Below are 8,823 nucleotides of genomic sequence, written 5' to 3' on the forward strand. Positions count from 1 at the left end.
CCCCAGAAACCGCCGCGTCCTCTGCCTGCTGTGGGAAAGATACATACACAGGAGGGGGGCTCAAAAGTGCTCTTCCTTCTGCAATCGCTTTATCTTTCCTTCTTGCATTTCCATCTTATTTGCCAATGCAGTGGGATCAGTGATAAGGCATGGAGGTAACAATGTTGGGTTAGTATCAGCCAGTTCTTGAGAGAGACACAGCTGCACGGCTCATAGCCTAGATTCTGTCCGATCTAGCCAACCTCACCGTCCAAAGAGCGGTGTTGTCCCAGACTATGTCCAGAAATTCTCCATGGGTCGCTCACGTAGCAGGATGCTCCTCTCCTGACAACGGCCTGTCTGACCCTCCTCTGACTGTCTTGCCAGGTGCCACCCCTCTTTGTTGCCCGCGCTCCCATCAGCATCACTGACCAGTGGTTTGCAGGCCAGTTCTAGAAGCTCGGAGAGTCCGGCAAGGCAGCTAACGAAGCTGCCCAAACTGGAGAGGTGCGTGACGATTAGCAACGTGGTAACCCCAAACGAGGTTTGTCTCGGCTTCCAGCTTTCATGCAAGAAGCAAAGAAAGTGTGTAAGAAGAAAAAGCAACTCTCATCGCACAGCAAGCAAGCAAACAAAACAAAGAGAAAAATTAAATCCTCATGGAGAAACTCCACCTCAGCAGGTACTTGGATAGGGGTAGAAGCTCAGTGTCTGTGGTCCAGGCTGCTTGTGACAGCTGTCCCCAGCCTGGTGCTTGGGAGTCCCAGCAGGGGGACAACAGCAGGTGCCCTGGGGGCACAGGCAGGCTGAGCTCATCTCCATGGGACCAGGGTCCTCTCAGGGTTTTGCAGTTTACACCAGGAACTTCACTCCCACCTGGACACCCGGGAACTGTCTGACTGCAGCCCAGACACATCATGGGGCTGAGGTCAAGGTGCTCGGCTGTGGGATGTCCCGGTCTCCCCTCTGAGGGTGGGGCAGCAGTGTGGCCCCCATATCACAGCTCAGTCTGCCCCACCTGGGAAAGTGAGGGAGAAGGGAGGCTCCGGGCCACCGGGCAGCGGAGACGTGATGTTCCCTGTGGCTCTGGGCTGCTTTTGCAGACAGAGGCGGTCTGAATGTCTCAGTGGCAGAGAGCCCTGACGGGGGCTTTCTCTCTTTGTGTGCCCTCTGCCTCGGGAGCGAGCAGAAAGCTTTCTTTACCATTTTTAGATCTCCTCTTGCTGGTGAGTCTGCCGGGTAGCAGATGGCCAGGGGCGCTGGCCCTGATGGTTGGCCATGAGCGTGCGCCAGAGATGGGTCTCCCCCACGCACGTCCCTGGGGGGCTGCTGCTTTCCTGCAAAGGTGACTTGCAGATGGGCATCAGGAGTTCCTACTGCCCACGCACTACTCTCACCCCTCACCCCACCCCCAGCGCTCTTGTGTCTGTCCCTGTCACTGCTCGTGGCACTGGGCTCCCCCCGCTCCCCGGTGCACAGCTTGTGGGTCCGCATGCACTGCACACCTCCATGCAGCCTGGTCCCTGCGTCCAGCTCCCAGCGGGGCGAGTGCAGGGAGATGGCGCTCAGGGCGAACGCCAGGCCAGGCCAGTGCGCTTCCCCAGACACGTCATCCTCACATGACATTTTGTATCTGTCCCTGGGACTGCTGTAACAAAGTCCACAAATTTTGTGACTTTAGAACACAGAAATGTATTCTCTCACACCTGGAGGCCAGACGTCCAAAATCTAGGTGCTGGCAGGGCCACACTCTCTGGAGAGACTCTAAGCAAGGACCCTTCTTCGCCTCGTCCAGAGGCCAGTGGCCGTTGTCCTTGGCTTGTGCCTGACCTTGGAGGTCCTTTTACTCATGTGTCCCCACTGGGATTGCAGACCAGGGCCATGTGCCTTCTTCCGAATGCTTAGGCTTCTTTGTGCCACGGTGGCCATAAGGCAGCAGGGCTCCTCTGGGGGAGGGCTCAGGGTTCCACCTGAGTGTTCCACAGTGCCAGGGAAAACCTTGATCATTTTTATGGACTAACTTCAGAAATCAAAAGCATCCTTCCTACTGCATTAGTGGTTAAAACAGGCAAAAGCCCTTCCAGATTTAAAAGCTCCATAGGCCCCATTTCTGAATGGGAGACTGTCAAAGAAATTCATGGCCGTTTTCCTTAAAAAAGGATATAACAGTCTATCCTCTGGTCACAAGTTATTTACATTCTATCCCTGTGCAGAATAGGTCAAGACCATCCCCAGTCATCCTGGCAGCAGGTTCAGGGTCCATGTGAGGCTGAGGCTTCTGTGTGGTTCCTTGTATGCACTTCCTCTCAATCTGAAGACCTGTGTACAAAGCAGTCATTCTCCCTTTTTGTAGGAAACAAACCTGAGTTTGTAAGGGAAGGAACACCCTTCTCAGTCTATTTCCTGATGCCAAATGTTGTAGCTACAAAATACTCTTCATTTTGTGATGTTTCTGTATTGTTCCTGGCCAAGTCAATACAATTCCCTTAAAAACATTGTGGGTTTCCTCTGTATCATTTCATGTTTATTCTACTAGTCAAAAGGCACATCCACAAATCTCTTTAAGACAAATCCTTCTCTTGAGCATAAAGTGGGGGAAATGACTGTAAGATTCTTAAAAGCCCTTAACACACAGGGTTTGTGATCTGACATTCTTGAAAGACTCCTTCATCAAAAGAGTGTATAAATCACCACTCTAACTCCTTCTTTGGAGAGACTGAAAATGAGAAGAAGTTTATTTTCTAAGTTAACAAGTCCTGGGGTGCCTGGGTGGCACAGCGGTTAAGCATCTGCCTTCAGCTCAGGGCGTGATCCCGGCATTATGGGATCGAGCCCCACATCAGGCTCTTCGGCTATGAGCCTGCTTCTTCCTCTCCCACTCCCCCTGCTTGTGTTCCCTCTCTCGCTGGCTGTCTCTATCTCTGTCGAATAAATAAATAAAATCTTTAAAAAAACAACAACAAAAAAACAAGTCCTGCCTATTTGTATTTCTTCTACATTCTGCTTGAAAGTTGAATAATTCCAACTGTAACTCATCCTTCTTTATCCTTACCTTATAATATTCAGTTGAAACAAACAAACAAACAAACAAACAAGAAATTGGCATTTTCAACATTCTGCCTAAAAATTTCCTTAGCTGAACCCATCCCTTTATTGCATACTTTTGCTATTTGCTTCATTATTTCAGACAATGTCTTGCTAAAATTTCCATTGCTAAATAGTAAGGGTATTCTTTCCTTAAATAGTATTTCCTCACCTTTGACTGGGTTTTCACTGACTGTTGTGACAACTCTCTGGCTTCTACCAAGAGCCTCCTCAAGGCTCTTGAGCTTCCACCAGCCCCCAAACCAATGCTGTGTATTTTAGGTTTTTATTATGGCAGCATCCCACTCTCAGCTTCCAAATTCTGTTCCAGCCCCCACTGATGCAAAACAAGTCACCTAAAACTTAGTGATCAGCATAAACCACTTCATTTTGCTAGTATGTTCAGGGGATCAAAAATTTTAAAAAGACACAGAGGAAATGGTCCATCTTTGATTTGCAATGTCTGGGAACTTTGGTGCAAATTACAAAGTTTGTGCTGCCCGGGGGAGGGGAGGGCAAAAGCATTTGAATCAAAATTTAGCAAAGCCGTCTGGTGCTGGAACTGTCAGCCAGAATGCCTTTTGTGGCTGGACTTCTCAAGCAAATTCTCCAACTCCAGGGCTCAAAAGAGCTGAGTAAAAGCTGTATTGTATGTTTTACACTAGCCTTAGATGTCATCCAACGTGCCTCTCTTCCACTGTGTGGGTTAAAGGAGACACTAGCCACCCAAGATTTAAGAGGAGGGGAGTTGCATCCCACAGCTCAAAGGAAGGAACAGCAAAGACTTTTGTGGTTGCTTTTTTTTCCTTCTTTTTGAGTTCCCTCATGCATTACGCCAAATTAGATTAACCAAACCAACCAACCATTCTAAATAATGAAACTGCCAAATAGTTGAGAGCAAGTGATTTTCTATTCAGTCATTAGTAGAATCCATTCATCCACCCATCCATCCATCCATCCACCCATCCATCCATCCATCCATCCATCCATCATCCATCTATCCATCCATCCATCCATCATCTATCCATCCATCTCTCCATCCATCCATCCATCCATCCATCCATCATCCATCCATCCATTCACACGTTTACATATGTGCTTATTAAACACTGAGTACCCACTACGCAGCTCACATGACAGGCTCTGAAGAGCTGTGTCCCCTGAGACGTTGGTCATCACACTTTATCCTCACTGGTCCTGCTCTGTCTCAGGAGAGCCTTCCTACTCCAAGAGGACAGTGCAACTCTCCTGAGTGCCTCTTCCATGAGTGCCTCCATGAGTGCCTCTTCTCATCTGCTGGCCACTGAGCAACTAGAAAGTTCTCTCTAAAATGTAAGGTGGATTGTGCTTTTTATTGCTCACAATGTTTCAGGGGCTCCAGCTGCTTCTAAGATAGAGCCTGGTGTCCCAGAGTGTCCTCTGAAGTCCCAGAGATTTGGGCCTACCCCTCTGTCTAGTCTCAGGATCTCAGCCACCTCCTTCTGTCACTCTCCTGATGGACTCCAGACCTAAAGCACAGAGCTCTACCTTGAATTTTTTTTAATTTTACTTTGTTTAAATTCAATTAATTAACATATAGTGTATTACTAGTTTCAGAAGTAGAGGTTAGTGATTCAGCAGTTGCATATAACACCCAGTACTCATTCCATCATGTGTCCTCCTTAATGGCCATCACCCAGTTACCCCATCCCCCCACCCACCTCCCCTCCAGCAACCCTCAATTTGTTTCCCAGAGTTTAGAGTCTCTTGTGGTTTGTCTCCCTCTCTGTTTTTGTCTCATTTTATTTTTCCCTCCCTTCCCCTATGCTCCTCTGTTTTGTTTCTTAAATTCCACATATGAGTGAGATCATATGATAACTGTCTTCCCCCTGATTGACTTATATCCCTTAGCGTAATACCCTTTAGATCCCTCTACATCATTGCAAATGGCTAGATTTCATTTTTGATGGCTGAGTAATACTCCATTGTGTATACACCACCTCTTCTTTATCCATTCAGCTGTTGATGGACATCTGGTCTCTTTCCATAGTTTGGCTGCTGTGAACATTGGGGTGCAGGTGCCCCTTTGGATCACTATGTTTGTATCCTTTAGGTAAACACCTAGTAGTGAATCACCAGGTCAGAGCATAGTTTTATTTTTAACTTCTTGAGGGACACTCCATTTTCCACAGTGGCTGTACTAGGTTGCATTCCCACCAACAGTGTATGAGTGAAATTAGACGACTTTCCTACATCATACACAAAAATAAACTCAAAATGGAGGAAAGACCTAAACGTGAGACAGGAATCCATCAAAATCCTAGAGGAGAACACAGGCAACAACCTCTGTGACCTTAGCTTCAGCAAATTCCTGCTAAATATATCTCCAAAGGCAAGGGAAACAAAAGCAAAAATGAACTATTGGGACTTCACCAAGATAAAAAGCTTTTGCATAGCAAAAGAAACAGTCAACAAAACTAAAAGACAACTGACAGAATAGGAGAAGATATTTGCAAATGTCTTGTCAGATAAAGGGCTAGTGTCCAAAAATGTAAAGAACTTACCAAACTCAACACACAAAAAACAAAGAATCCAGTCAAGAAATGGGCAGAAGGGAGAAGGAGTTAAAGTGGCGGAGGAGTAGGGACCCCTTTTTCAGCTGGTCCCCTGAGACGAGTTGGATAGGTACCAGACCAGCCTGAACATCCATGGAATCAGCCTGAGACGCAGGAAGATACATCTGGATCTCTACAAATGAACATCTCCAGCGCTGAGTATTGAGGTACGAAGCGGGGAGCCGTGAAACCGCGCACAGATATCGGAAGATAAACGGAAGGGGGAGGGAGCCGCCGCGTTCGGGCACCAGGAAGCGGTAGCCACCTGCACGGGGGAGCAGGCGGACTCCCGGACTGGCACCTGCGAGACAGCAGACTGAGACCGTGAGCCGGGGAGTGCGCCACCAGACTGAAAACCGGAGCTCCGGTGCGTTCACTAGAACCAGACTGAGACCGGGAGCTCCGGGAGTGTGTGGGGGCGGCTGGTGGCTGGCGGCTGCCAGTGTTAGAAACACAAAGGATAGAGACGCGCCGGCCCTGGAAGTGAGGGCTGGGATGCTGGGTGTGGGGCGCACAACCCGGACGCTGCAGGGTTGAGCAGCACCAACAGAAACAGAGTTAAAGTGGCCAGAACATCAGTGGAGAACGGTCCGTGATCCCTGTTCTGAGACAGAGGCTGAGATTCGGCCACTGCTGCTCTGACTCTCAGAAGAGGCACAGCAAACCGCCAGGGAAAGCTGCCAGAGAACAAAAGCCTGGAAATACCGGCTCACAGTGTGCCCATCCCCATCCCCCCTCGCAGGGGACACAGAGACTCTACCCAAACAGGGTTGCCTGAGTATCGTTGTGGCAGGCCCCTCCCCCAGAAGGCAGGCTGAAAAATCAAGAAGCCCACATCCCTAAGGTCCCTATAAAACAAGGGCGCACGGCCTGGGTCCTGGTCAATAATTTGGGCTCTGGACAACCCCGCAACCTCTCCTCATCAGAATGACAAGAAGGAGAAATCCCCCCCAACAAAGAAAAGACAATGAGTCTGTGGCCTCTGCCACAGAACTAATGGATATGGATATAACCAAATTACCAGAAATGGAATTCAGAGTAACAATGGTCAAGATGATGTGTAGACTTGAAAAAAGTATTAACGAAAATGTTAATGAGAATATAGAATCCCTAAGGGTGGAAATGAGAGCAAATCTGGCAGAAATTAAAAATTCTATGAGCCAAATGCAGTCAAAACTAGAGGCTCTGACGGCCAGGGTGAATGAGGCAGAAGAATGTATCAGTGAATTGGAGGATGGGTTAGTAGAAGAGAAAGCTAAAATAGAATCTGGACTGAAAAAAATCCACACTCAAGAATGTAGGTTATGGGAGATTACTGGCTCAATGAAACGTTCTAATGTCAGAATCATCGGCATCCCTGAGGGGGTGGAGAAAAACAGAGGTCTAGAAGAGATATTTGAAGAGATATTTGAACAAATTGTAGCTGAAAACTTCCCTAATCTAGCAAGGGAAACAAACATTCGTGTCCAAGAGGCAGAGAGGACTCCTCCCAAGCTCAACCACAACAAACCTACGCCACGTCACGTCATAGTGCAATTCGCAAATATTAGATCCAAGGATACAGTATTGAAAGTGGCCAGGGCAAAGAAATTTCTCACGTACCAAGGCAAAGTTATCAGAATTACGTCAGACCTGTCTACACAGACCTGGAATGAGAGAAAGGGTTGGGGGGGGCATTTTTAAAGCTCTTTCAGAGAAAAACATGCAGCCAAGGATCCTTTATCCAGCAAGGCTGTCATTCAGAATTGATGGAGAAATAAAGACCTTCCTGAATCGCCAGTCATTGACCAATTTCATAACCATGAAACCAGCCCTACAGGACATATTAAGGGGGGGGTTCTATAAGAGTAAAAAGACCCCATGAGTGATACAGAACAGAAAGTCACAATCTATAGAAACAAAGACTTTACTGGCAACATGGCATCATTAAAATCATATCTCTCAATAATCAGTCTCAATGTAAATGGCCTAAATGCTCCCATAAAACACCACAGGGGTGCAGATTGGATAAAAAGACATGACCCATCCATTTGCTGTCTACAAGAGACTCATTTGGAACCCAAAGATACATTCAGACTGAAAGTAAAGGGATGGAGTACCATCTTTCACACCAATGGACCCCAAAAGAAAGCTGGGGTAGCAATTCTCATATCAGACAGATTGGATTTTAAACTAAAGACTATAGTTAGAGACACAGAAGGGCACTATATTATTCTTAAAGGATGTATCCAACAAGTGGATATGACAATTATAAATACATATCCCCCCAACAGGGGAGCAGCAAGATACACAAGCCAACTCTTAGCCAGAATAAAGAGACATACAGATAAAAATACATTAATAGTAGGGGACCTCAACACTCCACTATCAGAAATAGACAGAGCACCCATGCAGAAAATTGACAAAGAAACAAGGGCTTTGAATGCCATACTCGACGAGTTGGACCTCATAGATATATATAGAACACTACACACCAGAACCAAAGAATACTCATTCTATTCTAATGCCCATGGAACATTCTCAAGAATACACCGTATTCTGGGTCACAAAACAGGTCTCAACTGATACCAAAAGACTGAAATTATTCCCCGTGTATTCTCAGACCACAGCGCTTTGAAATTGGAACTCAACCACAAGGAAAAATTTGGAAGAAACTCAAACACTTGGAGACTAAGAACCATCCTGCTCAGGAATGATTCAATAAACCAGGAAATAAAAAATCAATTTAAACAATTTATGGAGACCAACAAAAATGAAAACACAATGGTCCAAAACCTATGGGATACTGCAAAGGCAGTCCTAAGGGGGAAATACATAGCCATCCAAGCCTCGCTCAAAAGAATAGAAAAATCTAAAATGCAGTTTTTATATTCTCACCTCAAGAAGCTGGAACAGCAACAGAGGGACAGGCCTAATCCACGCACGAGGAAACAGTTGACCAAGATTAGAGTAGAAATCAATGAATTAGAAACCAGAAGTATAGTAGAGCAGATCAACAGAACTAGAAGCTGGTTCTTTGAGAGAATTAATAAAATTGACAGACCACTGGCAAGACTTATCCAAAAGAATAGAGAAAGGACCCAAATTAATAAAATTATGAATGAAAAAGGAGAGGTCACAACCAACACCAATGAAATTTGAAGGATTATTAGAAACTTTTATCAAC

This window comes from Ursus americanus, chromosome 15 (assembly GCF_024610735.1).
Source record: "Ursus americanus isolate L20-20 chromosome 15, mUrsAme1.1.p, whole genome shotgun sequence".
NCBI lineage: Eukaryota > Metazoa > Chordata > Mammalia > Carnivora > Ursidae > Ursus > Ursus americanus.